We start from the raw sequence: 21,898 nt of genomic DNA on the forward strand, positions 1-21,898 counted from the left end.
CGGTGGCAGAGGCAGCATTGGCTGTAGCTTCAAAGTTAGCGTTGGCAGCTCCAGTGACAGCTAAAGCAGTGGCCCTTAGGACTGCTCCTGCTGCATTGGTGGCGGCGGCACCCCTGTGGCTATTCCTACGCTTCTGACTCATGAAGGCTTCTGTGGTAGTGGTGGCTTGGAAAAGGAAGCACACTATTAGTTAGCTCAGGTGTTCCGCCTTTACTTCCATTTTCGTTTCAGGAGGCGTGGTGGCACTCAGTTCATAATTTTGGGCCAATAGTGTTGCTCCTTTTTCCAAACACTTATTAGCATAACCGTGAACCAATGGCATTGACCCACACACTGGCTGCAAGCTGCCCTGGTGTCTTCCAGGCAGGTCTTTGGCTGAGTGGGCAGAACCTGCTATCAAGAGCTGCTTGGCTGCAGAGGTTTGTCACTTAGGAAGAAAACACTCGCCAGTACAAGCGGAAAAACTCTACTTTCACTACAGGGACGTTTTAGCAAGGTATGTGTACTTCTTCGTATATATTAATACAGATGAGAATACATTCTCTCTCTCTCTCTCTCTCTCTCTCTCTCTCTCTATATATATATATATATATATATATATATATATGTAATTTCACACATTGCTTATTCATAAGTAATTGATTTACAGATTAGATACAGGTGATACATGATGGCACATACTTGTAATCCCAGTTATTTGGAGGCTGAGGAGGGAGGGTTGACAGTTCAAGTTTCCTTTTCATTTTAAATAACTAATAGAAAATCTGTTTCCAGGAGTTAATCTGTTTTACATAAATTGTCAAATTTGGGGATCAAGTATTGTATTGTATTGTAAAGTATTATATCTTTTTACTGTTAATATATATGGAGTTATTCAAGGTGTTTCTTCTTTAATTCCTGATAATTGACAATTTTTGCCCCCATCTTCAAACAGTTTGATTAGGAATTTATCTATCATATGTTTTCTTTTAATATTCAGGTTTGTATTAAATTTTCTGTATTCATTTTCTTTTACCTACTTTATTGATTCCGAGTTTCATATTTGTTATATTGTGCCATAAATTGAAATTTTTCTTTTTTTTTTTATCAATGTGACTGCTGAGGTTAATTTTTTTGAACTATTTTCTTTCTAAAAGAAACATTTAATGCTACATATGTTCCCTGTCAACACTATATAAATGCACTCCATAGATTTTATTACATCTTCAATCTAGTGTAAGTTTTTAAAAATTTTCTTTTCTTTGTATCTTTTATTCATGGATTATTTAGATTTATGCTCTTTGATTGCCAAGTATTAGGGATGTTATACATTATCTGTCCCTTTCTTGTGTGTGTGTGTGTGTGTGTGTGTGTGTGTGTACCTGTTGCCCAGGAATGGACCCAGTGTTTTAAGTATGCAATGTGACTGCTGTACCATTGAGCTATTTACCCCAGTCCCCATTATTATTGAACACATACATATATTATATGATATCAACAATACATTTTGATACATTTTGATGTTTGTTTTATCTGTGGTTTAGGTTAATATTCTTTGTGCATTTGAGAAGTGACCTTTTTATTGGTGATGGGATTTTGTTCTGTAAATGTAAATTAGTTCAAGTTCTCTGATGATATCATAAAGATCATAATCTATGAATTGTTGAATTTCTGTGTTGAACAAGTGCTATTGAAATCTCCAACTTTGTTGTTGGGCTTAAGTATATTGCTTATAAGTCTATCATTTTATGTGTTCAAATACTTTAAAAATTTTGGGGAGAACATGCAAATATAAGATTGTTAAGATTTATGGAATGGTTCTCTTCATCAGGTAATGTGCCTTCTATCTCATATAGTAGTTTTTATTTTGAGGTTCATTTTCTCTTACATTACCAGACTTACTTGAGCTTTCTTTTGGTTAGTGATTTCATAATGCAGATTTTCTTCCCATTGCTCAAAAGATAATAAATGATTTTAATTAAATGTCTACCAGTACAGAAATAATCTTATTGTAGTAGGTTTCATTTTGTCCTACATTATCATGAAAATTATTTTATAGCTTTTAAATTTTGAATTCTGCAAATAAAATATTAACATTTCTGACTATGCTTATTAATACAATGTGGGTTGTCTATAGATATAAACAATTTCAAATTTTGAGCTAATAAAATTTCTCTTATGATGTCCAATCATGCTGACATTAAATTTGCCTTTCTGTATTTTGCTGTTTGACATACATTGAAGCAAATGTGTCAGGAATGAAGAATTTTTAAAAGTTAAGTGTAAATAAAAATGTATGATTTTTATACTTGTGTGTTGATGCTAACAATCTGCTATTTAAGTTGAATATAGTAGTAAAAAGGATAATACTGTATTGGTAAGATAACACAATTTAAAAATAAATCAAAAGGTTATGCAGGTATATTGGGTTGGAAAGTCAAATAAATGAAAGAGGAAAGGTGATAGTCAAGTTTCTCACTGTTGGAGTGAATTTTTTTCTGTCTTTTTAATTTTTCTCTAAATCTTTGAAGATTTCCTTACAACTTTATATGTGTACATATACACACACATATACACTCACACACTCTCTTATATTCATTCATTCAAGAGAAAGGAGAGTTCTAGAACATACTTTATAGAGAATCCAGAGCAAAATATTTACAGAGGAGAAAAGAAACATTAAAAGCAATAAAAAGGTGAAAGCTTTATTTTTGAAAGGAGAGACCAAATATTTTTTAAATATGTTTTTAGTTGTATATGGACCATTAGTTTATTTATTTATTTATATCTGGTGCTGAGAGTTGAACCTAGTACCTCACAGGTGCAAGGCAATCACTCTACCACTGACTCAAAACCCTGGCCCTTAAGAAAATACCAAGACTGGAGGAATTCTTAGGGAGGTGAGCCTTCTGTAGAGTTGCTTTTCACTTAGGGACACATGTTGATTCTGAAGAAAGGTACTTAAAAACAGAGGAAGCACTTTTGCCATCTAAGATTTAAAAAATCACTGCTAAGCTGTAGGCTGAGACCCAAATAGATATAAGCTAAAGAAAGTGGGAAGTCAGAAATTGATAGGCCATTACGGAAGCTATAGTTAAGCTTGTAATCATTTCATCCTTTGAAATTGGAGTGTTCAATTTTCAATTCTTGGAACTCCAAGTCATGTGAACTAGGAAAATCATGTGAACTAGCTGTGTGTGCAATGATTTCTATACTTAGTACTCAAAAAGCTCCTGCATTCTCATGGATGCTCACACAGACATGTACACACACAAAACACAGAACCAAGGTGTGGAAGATATAAAATATTATTGAAAATCAATAGAAAAAGTAAAAAAAGAAGCAAGCCCACAGTTATTGTATTCTAAGACACATTTTAGAGTTTTGTTTAATTTATTTAAAAAGTAAGAAGTACAGTTTGAGAATGACTGCAAACTTAAAATAATAAAAAATCCTAAATGGAAATGCTGCATCTAGCCAAAAGGCAATTAAAACATTTTGTATTTCAGTGGTAAGGATTATTTTAAATTTAAATACCACTGAAGTATAAATTAATGTACATGGGCTGGGGAGTAAGGTTGAGAGATGAAGAAGACAGAATTAAACAGAATAGTACACATTTAATTGGGGTACTAAACCAAAGAGAGCAAAAAAGAAAAAAAAATAACATGTTAAAGACTGAGTAGATGAATAAATGGGGGACAAAATATACACAGTGAGTTATTATTTATCATGTATTTGATAAGCATTAATTTTTATCTGTTTATGGAATAATCTCAACATACTTGATGCTATTCTTTGATCATAAAATTTTATTTAAATTGGGGCTGGGGATGTCACCCAGTGGAGGTGTGCTTACTTAACACGCCTGTTTCCAGGAATTGATCCCTAACACTGAAAACAAAGGAAAAAAGTAACATAGTTTAAAACAAAACAAAATAAAGTATCAGTAATGTTTGAGAGTGATTATGGGCAATACAATAATATCATTGAAAAACCGGGATAAATTTATAAAGTGCCTGCCTTTATGTTTGGCATATGAACAGCATATCCAGTCTTAATACTCTTTATATAGTCTCATTTTATGCCAGTACTTTGACTTTTATCAGCAAATTTATAGAGCCCAAAGAGAAGGTATTGACCACTCCATTCATTAGATATAAAAATATTACATCAATAAGAGAGTACCTCAATTTTATATTTGAGAGTTTTTTGACTAAATCATTATTATTTAAATGAGGTCAATGAAAATCATTGAATTGATCATAGAAATCTTTATTTGCCTCATAAAGAAAAACTCTAAAGAAATACATTATTTAAAACTAAATGTCTGAGTGAAATTCATGAATAATGGTTTCAATATAGAATTCATCTCCTAATTTAACATATCACTTTCCCCCAACTTCCAAATCAATAGGATATTGTGTCACTTAAATACAGTACTTAATTTGTGGTTAGTGCTAATGTTGTGTTGCAGTAAAACTGACACAGAATATTTTCTGCATTTTCCCTACTCCTAGGTTTTTTCCAAACTATTTCATATGCAAACAATGACAAAAAAATGCTAGCATGTTTCCTAAAACTCCATTCTTCAGGCAGAATGGAAAGATAAGTTACTCTGACCATTTTTTTTTCTCTTCCTGTCTACTCTTTCATGAATTGAGTCTGTGTGAAAATAAATCAGAGTGTATGAAATTAACTTGTGCTATTTAATTCTGTCTCCTTCAGGAAATGAAATGAGTTATTAAACCAGAATCAAACTTATCTTATTCCTCTTATTTCTTCCCTTTTAGGAAAACCTTCCTGCAATTCTATTTTTGTATGGATGGGATCTACCACTGAATTTAATCTTCACTATGAGATTAGCATCAAACACTGCTTGAGTGTATTTGACTCATGTTCAATCAGTAACATTTGCAATTCACTATTATTTGTGGAAGACTCCACAAGTTCTAGGTATTTACTGCTGTTGTTTTGAATACACTTAATTACATGAATATCTTCTAATTGTTTTTGCAATGCCCTACAAAATATTTAAGTGTTTTTAAGCCATTTTTTTTCTGAGTAGAGAATCATTTCACCAAATTCAGAATAACAACTGTAAGGTGGTAGAACAAAGAATTGAGAAATGATATAATAGTACTAAAAAAGAGCTTAGAAATCAGTGTAATTCCTTTTTTAAAAAAAAAAAACTAAGATAAGGCTCAAATGAAATGTTCAAAGAACTTTTAAAAAAATTTAATGATTTTCTGTATGATCTTCTTTGGATACAAAATCCTGAATTGTGCTAATCTCTACCCTCTTTAGGTTCTTTCTCTTTCTAGACATATTTTTCATTGGTTTCTAACTTCATTCTTCATTACACCTAACATTTAGGAGTATCTGTTCTATATCATATACTGTTCTAGTCTTTGTGCATACAGAAGTGGGGGGAAATTAAGTTCTCTTTGTCATCTGGGGTTTATATTCTGGTAAGGAAAATGTACCATAACACAATGAATAAATGAGTTGCATAAAAGAGGCAAATGAACCACGGAGTTAACAAAGAAGCCCAATTTCCAGGAAAATCTCCTGACAGCAGTTTCTAAGGCATTGATACATTTCATTTAGTTATCACGTCATAGAATATACCTACCTCTTCAAATTATTCCCCCTGAATAATTAGAAATTTGTGTCCTTTGACCAACAGCTAACTAATCCTCTCACTTGGACTCCCCAGGCCATGGGAACACCATTCCATTGTCTACTTCTGAATTCAGTATTTTAGATATCACATGTAAAAAAGATTGTGAATATGTCTTTCTGTAAATGCCTTGCTTCACATAAGAAATGGCATCCCGATCCATCCATGTTATCACAAATGAAAAGACTTGTATAAAAACAACAACAAAAAAAGTCAAACAGAAATCTATTCTGTAATTCATTCTTCAATTGGTAGATAATTTGGTTTCATCCAAGTTTTGAGTATTTTTGAATTATGCTGCACTGAGCATGGAAATACATATTATCTTTTCAAAATACATGCTCTACGTAGGTAGGTTGATAAATTGATTGATTCATTCCATGGAGTACTGCTGGATCATATATGATCATATGGCTTCTTTATTTTTAATTTTACAAGAAGTCTAGACAGTGTTTTTCATATGGTGTACTTATATTCCTATTGATAGCATATAAGAGTTCACTTTTTTGATTTTCTCTCTGAAAATAGTTACCTTTTATCTTTTTTAATAACAGCCTTTTTAATGAGGTAAGGAGATATCTTGTAGTTTTGATTTCCATTTCTTTTAGATTAGGTATATTGATTTTTTTCAGAGAAAATCTTATCATTTTTATGTTTTCTTTGGAGAAGCATCTGTTCAAATTCTTTGCCCTATTTTAAATAATTTGTTATATGAAATCAAATTATTAGATTTTCTTATATACTTTATATATTAGAATCTTATCAGATGTATATTCTTCAAATAGTCTTTTCTATCCTATAGGGTTTCTCTTTAATCTTGTCAGTGGTTTTATTTCCAGAGCAGAAGCTTTTTAGTTTGATGTAATCTCATTTGTCTACTTTTACGTTTGCTTCTGTGTAAATATCTTAGTGATTTCAGTGTCCTGAAGTGCTTCCCCTACATTTTCTTCTACTAGTTTTATAGTTCTAGGGCTTGCCATAAAGTTATTGACAAAACCAACATAATGAAAATTTTCTACTATGTTTCCTTTTAGTAGTTTCATATATTTTATTTAAAATTCTAAGAAATTGTGAAATCTTTTGGTATATTGTGATAGACAGGCCTAAATCCATTCTTCTCCATGTGGCTATCTAATTGTCCTAACATCATTTATTGAAGAGACTGTTCTTTCCCCATTGTGTTTTTGGTACTTTTACTGAAAATCAATGACAAGAAATAACTGGATGTTTTTTCTGGGTTTTCTGTTCCATTTGTGTTTGTATCTGCTTTTATGCCAGTACCATGATGTTCTGGTTACTATATCACTGCAGTTCATTTTGAAGTCAGGTAGTATGATGCCTACAGCTTTGTTATTTTTGTTCAAGACTGTTTGGGCTACTTGTGATCTTTTCTTGTTTCATATACATTTTAAGATTAAATTTTTTGTTTTTCTAAAAATTGTCATTTGACTTTTGGCAGAAATTGCATTGATTCTTTAGAGCACTTTGGGAAGTATAGATCTTTAAGTATTACCAGTTCTTCTAATTCATGACCACAGGATGTTTTCCTTCTTTTATCTGCTTATAATTACTTTCTCTAACATATTTTACACTTTTCAGTGCACAGGCATTTCACCACCTTGGTTAATGTTTTTTTAGTATTTGTTTTTTGATGTAGTTGGACATAATACTTTTATTTTATTCATTTATTTTTTTATGTGGTGCTGAGGATGGAACCCAAGGCCTCACATGGGCTAGGTGAGTGCTCTATCACTGATCCACAACCCCAGCCCCCACCTTGGTTAATTTTATTGCTAATTACTATTAATATTTTTTTGGTATTATTCTAAGTGGGGTTGTTTTCTTGATTTTTTTCTGATATTTTTTAGGGTATAGAAATGCTAGTGATTTTCTATATCCTAAAACTTTACTGAGTTCATTTGATATTACCATCAGTTTTGTTGGTAAAATTTTGTGTTTTGTCTATATAAGATTATATTGTCTGCCAAGGTACTGTTTGTCTTCTTCCTTCCTTTTTGATGTGGGTCTCCTTTATTTTTTTCTCTTGGATGGTTACTTGACTCACATTTTTTGTAATTGAAGACAAGTGGTAAGAATGGGTATATTTTATCTTTTCCTAATTAGAAAAAATCCACCCCCCACTTAGAATTTGATGTTTGCTATGGATTTGTCATATATGGCTTTTATTGTGTGGAGATACTTTACTTTTACACTTACCGTATCAAGTTTTCTAAACAAATGATGTTGAATTTTATTTAATGCTTTTTCCTTTTTCTGTATTTATCAAGATGTGATTGTACAACTTTGTCATTCATTCTGTTAGTGTGATATATCACATCTGTTGATATACATATGTTGACCCATTCTTGTATCCCTGGGGAAAATCGCACTTGATCAGGGAGAATGATTCCATTAATATGTTAAATTTGGTTTGCTAATATCTTGTTAAATTTTTTATCTATGTGGGAGGAATATTAAACTTTAATTGTTATATGTATTTTTTAGTTGTAGATGGACACAATATCTTTCATTTTTATGTAGTGCTGAGGATTAAACCCAGTGTCTCACATGTACCAGGTGAGCACCCTACAACTGAACCACAACCCCAGAATCTGAACTTTAATTTTTATTTCTTTTTTTGTCATAGTCTTTAGCATTATTGTAATAATGGCTTCATCAAATGAGTTTTGAAATATTTCCTTTTCTTCAGTTATAGAACGAGTTTGCAATCATTAGAATTATTTCTTCCTAGAGTGTTTAGTAGAGGTGAGCAATGGCTCTAATACCTTGGGCTTTCTTTGGAAAAATATTTATGACTGAATCAACTTCCTCACCAAGACTCTTGCTTTTATAACACTAGTTTCAATATCATTTACACAGAAAAGATACTCAGTATAAATTCCATTTTCTTAAATTGATTAGTGCTGTTTTGTGTTCTAACATATAATCTATAGTTCAGAATGTACTAGGGGCACTTGAAATGAATGCATATTCCACTGCTGTTAAATTAACTGTTCTATTCTAATGTTTACTTTATGTCCAACAGTTTCTTATGTGTTTCTCTCTGAGTGATCTGTCCTTCATAGAAAGTGGTAGATCAAAGTCCTATACTGTTACTGCATTGCAGCCTATCATCTTTCAAAACTGTTAATATCTGTTTTAAATGTTTAGATGCAATAATGTTGGGTGCCTATGTATTTACAAGTGTTATATCCTTTCAATGAATTAACCCATTTATAATTATATAATGACATTTTTGTCTTATTTTGCAATTGTTTTAAATTTAAGTTGTATTTTACCTGATATAAGTACAAGATACTCCTGCTCTCTCTTGATTTCAATTGGCAGGCAACATTTGATTATATCCCTTCCTTTACAGGTTATATGTGTCTTTACATGTAAAACAAGTCTCTTGTATGCAGCATAAATTTTTGTATTTTAACTACTCATTCAGGTATACTGTGCCTTTGATTTTGGAGAACTTTATTTACCTTTAAGTTAATTAAGTTATATTTAGTACTCCCATTTTTGTTCACTTTTTCCTGGTTGCTTTATATATCCTTTGCTTCTTTCATCCTGTCTTCCTTTGTAATTAAGTGAATTTTCTCTGATGGTATGCTTTCATTCCTTTTTTCTTTACCTTTTTGTAACTATTATGGTTACCATGTGGTAACTTTACTTTGTGGTTACCATGATAATACATAACACCTTTTTATTTTCAAGGCCAAATACTGAATTCAGGGCCGTGTGAATGCTAGGCAAGTGTTCTTCCCCTGAGCTAAATTCCCAACCCTTGCATAACACATCTTAAACAGCTATTTCTAAGCTCATTACAAATTATCTTTGATCACATGTATAACTCTTTAATTGGATTCCAGTACCACCTCTCAGATATTAAATAGTCAGTGTCACAATGTACATAGTTTGTTGAATCTGTGAACAAATTATTGGGGCTATTGCTATTTTTAAGGATTTTATTTTCTAACATTCATGCTAAAGGTATACATAATTTGCAGAACATTATTACAGTGCTAGAATATTCTGAATTTGACCATATCCTTCTTTTTACTGATGAATTTTTACCTTTATATGTTTTTGTTTTACTCATTAATGTTCTTTTCTTTTTCCTGAACAACTCTCTTCAGAATTTTATGAAATACAGGTTTGACAGTTATGAACTTCCTCTGTTTCGCTTGTCTCGGACAGTCTATATTTTTCTATTTCTGAAGAACATCTTTATTTAGCCCTCTATTCTTGCTTGGGACATTTTTTCCCTTCAGCTCTTTCAATTCGTCTTCTTATTCTCTCCTGGCCTGTGAGGTCTCTGCTGAGAAGTCTTATAATCCCTTGTGTGTTATTTGCTTTTTTTCTCTTGATTTCAGCATTCTCCCTTTGTGCTTGACTTTTTACAGTTTCCTTAAGATGTCTTGGTGTCTTATTTGAATTAAATGTGATTGGCAACTTTGACCTTCCTATACCTGGATATTTTATCCATATTCAGAAAATTACTCTTACACTATTTTTTTAAATAAGTATTCTGTGTTTTCTTTCTTTTCTGCTTCACAAACTTCTCTAACTTAAATATTCACTTTTAATTCTTTCCAATAGGTTCTATAATCTTTATTCTTTTCTTTTTACCCATATTTCTTTATCTCTCTATAGATTTTTAAATAACCTATATTTGAGTTCCCAAATTCTTTTTACTTTATCAATTCTCCTATTGCTTTTTCTATTGTATTTTTCATTGAATTCATTATACTCATTTCCAAACTTCATTTTATTTAGTTTTTTAAAAATTGGAATTTTTATGTTAAAATTCCATTTTAATCATTTATCATTGTTATTGTTTTCCAGTAATTTCCGTAAATTCACTTAATTTCTTTAAAATGTTTGTTTTTAATTCTTTGTTAGGTTGCATATCTCTATTTCTTTTGAGTAAACTACATTGAGACTTTTGTGTTTTTAGTGATATAGTTCTTAAATTTTTCATGTTTCTTATTCCGTTAATAGAATTTCTGTGCATTTGAAGGAGAAACCCATTTCAATCTTCTCAGATTTACATTGCCTGAAAAAGATCTGTACACGTGCAGAAGATCTGTCAGGATTTTATCTTGTGTCGTGGTAGTTGGTTGAAATGCCTTGTTGCTGGAGTCCTTCAACAGTGTTGGCTGGTCATTTAGTTAGCAAAGAGCAGGCCTAGAATGTAGGTCCAGGGGGTGAACTTGTTGACTGGATCTCCATAGGTTCTGAAGTCCAGGTCCATGAGGATGGACTCAGAGCCTAGGTTAATAGAAGTTGGTCTAGAAATTCATGTTTCAGTCTGAAGCCTGGATCCGTAGAAGTTGACTTAGACCTCAGTTTGCCCAGAGCCTTATACCACTATGACAAGACTTGAGCCAGAATTATTGGAGTGTACCAGGAGCCTGGATCTATAGGTATATTGTATGGCCTCAGTGTATGTAGTTCAGCCTGACATTGAGGACAACCAGGTCAGTCTAGACCTTGGGTACACTGAAGCACAGTTCCCTGGTGCCATGGGAACTACCCAGACAGGAGCCATGGGTTTGATCTGTGCTGGATATATTTGGATCCTGTGTCTACAAGGACTAACATGGAGGACAGAGAGGAAAAATTACTTATGTTTCTTTCAAGGACAAAAATGTTTCTTTGCTTGAGAAATGACTATATGTAGGTATATACTCTCTTTATCCTAATAATCCTGTTATCAACATTGTACCATATACCTTTATTTAAACAGAATGCACAAGGAAGTTGCTTTGTTTATCAGAAAATACACAGAACAAATAAAATTTTCTTCTGTTGAAGTCTAAATCTCTTGTGAGCAACTTTATTGTGGCATTTCTTTGTTTGGGTGAATCACTGAAAGCACAAAAACATATGCCTGAATCGTAGAGGTTTTCCACTGCATTTTGTTGCTGTGATAAAAACGGGTGCGCAGGATTGAGCGAATTTATAGGCCAGTTCAATGTGCTAACCTGTCATTTGCTGAAAACTTTCTGTAGTACCTTCACTTTTGGGTATTGTACTGCCCTCTCCTAACTGATAATTTATCACTAATGGATGTTTCAAAAAACAAAATGATTGAGACTCTGAGGGATACTATCATTTCTACTTTCCCCTAGAAGATAATTTCAAATTTTATTATATGAAATGTGAAGTTGATATATGGTGATTAATTCAGATGCAGATAGATGTAAGATTGCTGAAATGATATGTCAATATGGGAGTAATTTTGTCATTTAAATGGACTTTGTAATGAAATAATTTTACCATTTTTTGCATCATTAGTCAAATTTTCTGATTCACTGGTGTGAAAATCCAGTGTCATTAGTACTAATCTGAACTCTCTTCCTCCATGTTTTTATCTTACAGTGGCTGCTAACTTGCAGAAGATCATAGATGATCCCAAAGCTTTAAAAACATTGACATTTAATTTGGTAAGTGGGAAACTATAGAAAAAGGGTAATATTTTGCCATATTGATGACATCAACAATTAAGAATATAGTTTAATAACCCCTTCTGTAATTTTGATGTTGTTTTGGGATCGATGTTTGCTTTCATCATTACTTTTCTTAAGTATATTGGAACATTGTCTGATCATGAGTAGACATTTCCTATGTCATGAATATCCTCATTCTTCCAAAAACACATCTTTGACTAAATTGTGGACATTTAGGAATTGTCAAGCCTGTATGTTCATTTGGCTTTTAGTTTGTATGGCAACTTGACATATATATAAAATTAAAGTCATTTCAAAGCAACACTATTACTAAAGCTTTCACGAGGTGAAAGGCAGGCGATTCTAACTTTAAAAACTAGAGGCTGATGGTTGTGGAAATGGGTTAGGTAATTGGAAATGATTGAAGAACAGCTCTCCAAAGGCTACTGAACAAAAACATCACCCTTTATACTCACTTTTCAAATCACAATACAGGTTTTTTTTAGAGAGCAGATATTCCAATAGTTTTTATGTACTCGTGGATTTTAAATTGAAAGTCTGGATGGCTGCAGAGCTACAGAATCCTAGGGTAATTGTGAGGAGAAGAGATGATGGTCATGGCTGGAAATAGAGAAGACCAGATATTCAAAATTGACTCCTGAAAGTTTTAGCAAACAGTACTTTAAGGCGGAATAACTGGCTCATTTTAAAATTATGAATTAATCTTGTAAAGAGCCAATCAGAATGCCACAAACAATTTAGGATTTGGATTACTAGCATTTTGCTGTACACAATGTATATTAGGTAAGCTGTCTTTTTTGTCTCTTGTGAAAATTAAGTGGAAAATGTGTGTGGCCAAAAATGCTAAATGACCAGTTATAGTAAATGTGAGCCTAGTGCTAATTAACTTTCTGGCTCTTGCTTCTCATTTAATTTCAGATAACTAGACTGTGTGATAAGAGAAAAAAACAATTTTCACTGAAAGAGTGAATCTGAATACATTATTTTTCTTTTGTTAATAAGAGAACATTTTCTTCAAGACAGAGTGCTAGGTTAACAGTTTGCCAAATCCATGGTTGGGAACTATATTCTCACTTCTACTGTGTTTCTAATTTACCTGTGATATAAATGTTCCTATATTAATTTATTATACCATTTCCAGAACACTTCTCTGATTTTGGATATGGGTTAAAATAAGCATTTGAAGTTTTCACACTGGCTACTGTACTGTCTGTATGTAAACAAGAAGAATAATGTAACACTCTCCCTCATCTCCTTCTCCTATCAATTCATAAGTTTACTACAGTCTATTGTGATGATGATTCTCCTCAACTTCTCCATTTCCAGAACCTTAGCAGAACACTGTAATCTGCAGAAATTGGTCCCTCTGCTGACACTTGGCCAGTACCCAGCACTGTGTATGTACCCTCTGTGGCTGTAATCAGAGTAATCCTTCTGCAGTTCTAAAAGGTCCCAAAGATGTTTATAGCTCTCCTTTCACAAACTCACACCCTTAAACATACCTCAAAGCCCTCCCTGATCAGACCTACCTTTAGATCCCTGTGCACTTTGTCTCTGATCGAGGGTCCCTTTATGCCTTGGGAACCCAAGGCTCAGTGTGTTAAACGCGGCCAGGACCACAACCTGGAAGCTGCAGATTCAACTCCAGTCTAGCTTCACAGCCCTTATTGATCTCCCCTGAGGCAGGCCCCCTGTCTCATGGTTACAGTGCCTAGTGTATGTCCATGAGAATACTTGCTTCACATGAGAATACTTGGTTCAAGTAAGATAAAAAATGAGTTGTCTAAGATGAGAACTATATCTGAGATAGCAGGGTTATGATTTGCTATTTTACGTATCTGTTAAAATTTGTCCATCTGGGCCAGCAAGACCCCCAGATGATAAAGTATCAGCTTTTGTAAAATAAAATATCAGCGTATGTAAAATAAAATGCATAGTTAAAACAGCTGTATTTATTTGGATTTTTAAATTTTTTTTTATTAGTTTTGATGAACCTTTGTTTTATTTACCTATTTATATGTGGTGCTGAGAATTGAACCCAGTGCCTCATAAATGCTAGGCAAGCTACCACTGAGCCACAACCCCAGCCCTCATTTGGCTTTTTTTTTTGGTAAAAATTATAACACTAAATTCATACAAATACATATTTATATGTATATGTATATACATACACACACACTCACACACGCACACACATACACACACACTGTCACCACACTGAAAAAATAAAACAAATTAATAGTGCTAAGGTAAATTGCATCCCATGGATTACATATGTTTTAAATTTTATACTACATTAGCCATAAAAATACATCTATTTAGTATTTAAATTATTTTTAATGCATAATTTAAAACAACAAAGGAAAAGCAGACAAATAAAATTGTCAGCTTTTGTTTTAAAAATTTGCTTAGCTGTCACTTTCTGAACTTTTCTGTACCAGGTGTTTCAAATCATGTTAGATTCAAATATTACAGTTGTGTGTTTCATTGTTTCAAATAACTTTCCTCTGAGTTACACCATTCACAATTCCAGAATACATTCTATAAATTTGATTTTGCCCTTAATAATTTACTGTCCTGGAAGTTGTATCAAAATAAGTTATAGAAGCCAATTGACATTTATACTATCAAATATGCCTCATATATGAAATAAATATGATGGATTTATGATTCTTAGAAAACATACAATTTTGTTAAAAGTTAAAATTTAGTATCCAGGATTTTATGCCAATACTAAAACCTGTGCTCAAAAGCTCATGTAACAAACCATGTCAGAATGAAATATTTGCCTGAATATTTTCATAACTTCTTTATGAAAATGTAAACTGTACATTTTCTAAAATAGTGAGACAGGCAAATTTTGTTTCCCCTAGTATCCTTCATATTTTTAAATATATGTATTCAAAGACTTTTAATGAATTTTCAATACTATATTTTCATGTAAAGTGAAAATGAGGAACATACTCAGACTTAATTTAAATGAATAAATTAATGAAATATGAACAATTGCTGGAATTTGTAATAATTCTTGTGAAACGCATGTGTTCTAGGTGTACCTAGATGATAACACATTTATATTTCTATATCTTCTGTACCTTGGATGCCCTGGCATTTCCTTGTGATTAAGTCTATATACTATGAAAAACAAAAACAAAAAAAATACCAAGTTAACTTTTACTCTTTGAATGCTTTCTCAGGTTTTAAATAAGAAAGTGCATATTAGTCCAAGTTCATTTTTAACATCTATCCTTCCATATTCGGTGTTTATTATACACACAGTAATTTTGCTTTTGCTACCCTTCTGTGTCTCAAACATATCAAAACCTAAGGAAGTGTTCTTGTGTGAGATATTTCAGACTTGAATACATCTAGACTTAAGTTTAAATAATTCCTCAGTTACCTCAAAATAACACTATATAATGTACAACCAGAAGAAAGATAAGTTATACTCCATCTATGTATGATATATCAAAATATGTCCTACTATCATGTATAACTAATTAGAACAAATAAAAAATACCCTAAAATCAGTATTCTATAAAGAGACCAGAGATTTTTTTGATAATATATTTAGACAAGGTAGATCCAGAGCAGCAAACAACCAGCTAGCATATCCAGCATGTTGTAAGGTACTTTACAAATTCTGTGGAGAGAAAAATGACCAAGAATCCATGAAGAAGTCTTCTTGGTCTTCTTGTGTATGAATCAATGTTCCTGGTACTTTCTGAACTTGATTTTCTCATCTGAAATAGGAAAACCTAGTAAATGAGATCTAATGTTAATATTTTCAGTATTTCTCTAACTTTAGTGTTTGTAAGTTCTTTTCTAAATAGAAATAGAAATCAAGGTTTTATAGGTAATCATTTCTTATGAAACTTGCATAGGCTTCATTGATTGTCTTTATCATTTTTTGACACATGATCCATATTTATTTATAATACAGTTTTATTGATGCATAATTGACATATAAAATGCACATTTTTATGCATGTCCATCACTCTGAAAGTGTCCTCATGCCCTTTGTTTGTGGCAAACACTCAACATGAAATACATCCTCATAACAAAGTTCTTTAGTATGAATAGTAGTATGCCATGCAACAGATCTTTAGAAGTTACTCATCTAGCACACACTTTGTATACACTGAAGACAATTCATTATTCCCCTTTATCAGGCCTTGGCCACCATCTTCCTCATTTCTGCATTTATAAGTTCAACAATTTTAGGTACTTCATGTAAATTCAATTTGCACTTCTGTAAGTGGCTTATTTCGCCTTGTATAGTATTCTGCAAGTTTATCCATGTGGTTGCAAGTGATTAAATTTCCATTTTCATAGACTGAATGATATTACTGAATGCATGTAAAAGGTGTGTGTGTGTGTGTGTGTGTGTGTGTGTGTGTGTTATGCTTTTTGAATCCATTCATCAGTTTTTATGTATAATGCCTCAGTCAACATGGGAGTGCACATATCTCTCCATACCCTGATTTTGATTATTTGGGATGTTCTACATAACCCATAAGGGAGATTACTAGTTCTTATGGTAGTTTCAGTTTTCATTTTTTGAGAAAAATCCATACTGTTTTCCATAGTGTATCTGCCATTTTTCATTCTTACCAACACTTACCAAAAAGTATTTCTGTTTGTCCTCTTCCTTCCAACATTTGTTAACTTCTTTTTTCATTTGCAGTGCAGTGAAACCCTAATGGGCATGAGGTAAACTCTTACTGGGGTTTTGATATGCATTTTACTTTTGATAATAAGTGAATTTCAACAGACTGAAAACAATGACCAAACATGAACATAATAGCAGAAAATACTAGCAGAAAAGTCATAATAATATGGATTTCATTTTGGTATAATAAAATACTAATAAATACTAAATATCAAACTTTATCATGGTAGATAAAAACAAGTTAGAAGTACAAATAAAAAAATCCCCAAATCCAGTGTGGGTTTTACACTTACATTACTGCTCAAAAATATAAAGAAGTTAATATTCTATTAGTGATTTCTAATTGGAATATGTTTGCATTTTTTTTAGTATTACATGCCATTTCAGAAGAATTTGCAACCATTTTTGCATACTGATAACCTAAGTTGAAATTATGACAAAAAACTAAAAATGTTCTAAAATCTGTACTATAATTTCCAGGGCTCATATTTCAGTCACTCTATGGTGACACATGGGCACTGGCAATGGAATACTCAACCTAATGATTAGCAGTACCTTTGAAAAGTGTTTTATATGAAATGCTTATACACTTTTTAAAGTATTTTTAAATTGTAGATGGATACACAATACCTTTATTTTATTTATCTACTATTTTTAGTGTGATGCTGAGGATAGAAGGCACTGCCTCCCCTGTGCCAGATGAATACATTACCACTGAGCCACAACTCCATCCTCTACTTATGCACCTTTGTTACAGTTATACCCTTTGGAGAATAGTCAAAAAAATTGAATTAAAAATTTTATTTTAAATTTACCTAGTACTCCTGGATAAGTCTGGTAAAAAGAAAAACCTTTTTTCATAAAAATTGTCATTAAAGTTATTTAGCAAGGTAAATAACAGCAAAATAATTCCAAAGCATAGATTTTTTGCTTGCATTAATTTATGTACAAAATATAGCAGTCTAAACAAAAATATCAAAAAATTAACTTGATAAAAAATTTGCTAGTGTTTCAGTCTGAACTTATACTAAAATTTCCTGTACTGATACAATCAAACTGTTAACTCACTTTTTAGAGAAACCTGGAATTTTGATTTTCTGTTACTTGAAAAATAAGGTCATAGAAAACTTAGTAATCTTTCTGAAAATATTTAAGATAAATCATGGTGGATTAAGTGTTTACTAGTCTGTTTGGTTGGTTTTGATTTTTCATAACAAATGCATTTTCATCCCTTATTAATTACAAAGAGAGAAGAAAACACAAAATACAAAAATGAAAAAGCATATACAAACAATTGTGCACTCATTTCAAATATCAATGATTCACATATTATAAGGAAACATTTTAATTTTTATTGAAATATAACTTTTGAATTCTTAAAGGAGGCTTACATCATTCATTTTCAACAAATAACTACTTAGATGCTGTATTACATGGTTACAATTAACCCAGTAAAGTTTTAGGCAACTCCAAGAAGCCTCTGCTCTGGGTATCAGTTTAAGGCAAGAAATGGCAAATACTCCCATCCTGCAGATTCCAAGATAAACAAATGTTCTTTCCTCAGAGAAGCCATGGCTATCTTAATTCCTGCTTTTTCCTCTGAATTATTAGCTCTGTCTGTTCAGAGACCATAGTACTATTTTATGTGAAGTAATCAGCATAGTAACTTGCACTTAGTACCTAATGAGTATACAAACAGAGAGATGAAAAATTGTGGTATATATGTGTATAAAAATTGTAATGCAAATAAATATAATATATAATAAAAATATATAATATATTATATATATAATATATATGAAAAAAGAACATGTTGGACAATTATTTTTTATAATATGCTAAGAGTTGCAACTGAGAATACCAAGATTAAAGGAACAAGATTTATTTTTATTTTATGAAGGGAAACAATATATAAGTAAATAAATTTCAAGAGTGAGGAGAAAAGAACCTTACATTTTTGAAGAATGTTAAATAATTACCACAATTTTTGTGCTAAAATTGGCAAAGTTGGTGGAGAAATATGACCAGTCACTTAAACAATAAGGAAAAACAAATCATAAGGCCAATTGTGAAGATTATGTTTAAAATTAATTATATTATCTTTAGAACTCTTATTTGAAATAAGAAAATGTTGACTATAAAAGCTCTACTTATAGTAGTGGGGCACAAATCATTCTGTAGTTCCTGATGACTGGAATATGAATCTATTGTGTATGTGAGTTTTCTTTTTCATTTATACAGATAATGGTCTCTAAATCACATGATAGATAAGAAGAACCTAAAACATAAATATGCTAGAATACTTTGAAATATTAATACATTTAAATGGATTTGAAGTTTCATTCTCTTGAGATAAGGAATGATCAAAAGCCTTTTCTTACATTTTTCATTGTTCAATTGAAAATAGAAAAAAAAACTTTCAAAATTATTTAAATGATATCTGAACATTATCATTTTTAGGAAAAGGGAAAGGTAAACAAAAACCACATCAGGATTTATGATATGTAGGATTTCATTATGTTAGTAAATGACTCACTTTGTGATTCCACTCACTTTGTGACAACAAACTTGGACTTTCTCCTTCCCATCAATTCAATCTGTCTAGTTAGTAGATAAAAGACACAGCAAGTCTTTAGAAGAAATAAGTCAGTTAATGTATCAGTATAATATGTTTGCCCTTAATATTATTTATTTGAATACTTTGACAGAAGGAGCTAAATTTCTACTGCTCTATTTAAACATGTTTATCTTTCAGTGATTGTTAAGGTATTTAACAGATAATGATTGTTTCCTGGATGCTTTTAGCCTATTTAATTTCAAAAATCAACTGATGGGAAATTATTTCTGAACCTAAGTAATAAAACCACAAATACCAATGTAATTTTTATTTTCCCTTGGTATCCTATTCCCATCCCTTTCTTTTCAAGCATGAGGGTCTAGATAAAGTCTAACAATTCTCCAGGTACAAAGAAAAAGGCCTTGGGGCTGATTTTTGATAAAAATATCTAAATAGTATGACTTCATTAATGTAACTACCACGTTCTCCAGTCCTAAATTGGTAAATATTTTATTAAAAATAATTTGTTTGGGGACTACTAGAAATCAGTATATTGTTTATCCATGATGCACTCTAAAATACTAATTACCCAGTATTTAGATGCCTACTGTGGGCAGTATTAAGTAAATATTACACATAATTTTGATACAGATATTAGAAGCTAGATCTTCAAATTTAAATTTAAAAAGGTTTTGTCAGTATTTTAATATATTAATATATTTTCACTTTTGTGTGGTACTGTGTTTAACTAAATATCTTGATTATACTTATAATGGCTAATATTTATTGCCAATTTAATTTCAATATTGTGTCACTTGGATAATTGAGTGTGTTAGCAAATATATCTCCAGCAGTAGCGGAGATATATTTCTCAGATAATACTAAAATTAACATTGTTACTGATATATTTTTGGGGAAGAAGAGAAGCACCCTAAATGATTATTTTATAAAATGATGAAGCCTATAAGTTTCTTAAAATGTGGATTTCATATTGAATTTATATTAATATTTTCTCAAAATCAATGTAACTGTACCATTTAGTAAGTATAATGTGTACCACTGAATAAATAGTAAACCATCTTACTTGGTTTTAACCTTAAAGACATTAAAAGCAAGTTATTTGCATAAGACTACACTTTTTCAATCTCTGATAGGCACATATTACTAATCAATTTGAATAAGTATTAAAATCACATGAATATTAATATCATAGTTAATGAAAAATAATTAGAATTTCCAAACAGGTTAAGTAGATAGCGAATAGTCACACTGCTAAATACATAACGTCAACCTCATTTTAGTCCAAATTTCTATGAGGGTAAATAAAATAGTTATGTGAGGGGAGGCATAATTTGAAAAGCAGTTATATAGGTCAATGCTTAAATTTTTTTCCAGAAAATATTCTAGCTAAGGATTTTATGTTTAGATGCAAGTCATTTTTGCATTACTTTTTTATTAATATCTTGATGGCTCAGAAGAAAATATATTTGCTAAAAACCTTTGAATGATTATGAAATCTTTTTGGAAAACCAGGTAAATTACAGCTGATATAACTTCTAGTAGTTAAAAGTGATTTGGAAGTTACATTTAGAATATTTTGATTCTTGGCAAATATTACAGTGTCTGGATAGATTTTCAACTCTCATACATGTTTTTAAAGATTAAAGTGCAATTTGTTAGTTTTGGAATAATAGGATTTATGGAAAGCTAAATTCAAAAGCTTTAAAAAAGAATTCTATTGATGTTTTATTATAGTTATCTTTTTTAATGCATAAAATAAGTTTCACCTGACCCACATTTCAATATGAATTATAGTGAATCTATTATGAAATATAAACTCTATCTTTGATATTTAGTGTAGTATCATTATACATCACTTCTACTGGGAAATATGCTTTTTATTAATGGTGGTCAATATTTTCATCTCTATTCATTCTTTTAAACACTTTCATTTATACTTAAACATATAAACCTAAAATTAAATTATAATTCCACAGAGAATATATTAAATTGTTTCCTATTAATAGGTGAATTATTTTTCCTTCATTGGATGATAAAATAAGACTACATGTGTTTTCATTTGTACAAGAGAGTTAATGTATTTTCTCAAAGAAAATCCTACAATATAAAATAGTGTTGGAAAGTTAGCTTCATTATAGACCATATTGTACAAGTGAAAATGCAATAAAAATTTAAAGGCAACATTTGGAGAGGTTGACTTGTAGATTTATATAGGAGGGTATCTGTCCATGCCCAGAATCATCTCTTGTTTTACTTTTTCTCAAGAAGGAATTAGTGACAATTTCAGTGTTCGTGATGAAGTATCTATTAGATGTCTAAATATCCTCCTGCCAATCTATCCAGAGCCCATGTCCTGGTCTTCTTTATTGTTTGGAGGTAGGGCTCTCTCAGTCAAATGTTGGACTTGTAGGCTGTTTTATTGGTTTATTGGCCCAGGTTGGAAAATAGATTATATTGAATAATTTGTGAGCCTGATCCACCAGCTTCCCTTTTGTCACATCAGC

The 21,898-nt window shown here is 31.4% G+C and overlaps 1 long non-coding RNA gene across 6 annotated transcripts in view; it reads left to right on the top strand.

Annotated features, from left to right (window-relative positions):
* Positions 1-227: 227 nt before the first annotated feature.
* Positions 228-21,898, top strand: part of LOC107133558 — a 40,062-nt gene continuing 18,391 nt past the window's right edge. For all 6 annotated transcript variants that reach the window (XR_007345315.1, XR_007345313.1, XR_007345314.1 and 3 more), the window contains exons 1-2: positions 228-496; positions 12,056-12,120. This is a non-coding gene — a long non-coding RNA (uncharacterized LOC107133558). The remainder of the gene's footprint in view (positions 497-12,055; positions 12,121-21,898) is intronic.

This window comes from Marmota marmota, unplaced genomic scaffold, assembly GCF_001458135.2.
Source record: "Marmota marmota marmota unplaced genomic scaffold, marMar, whole genome shotgun sequence".
Taxonomy (NCBI): Eukaryota; Metazoa; Chordata; class Mammalia; order Rodentia; family Sciuridae; genus Marmota; species Marmota marmota.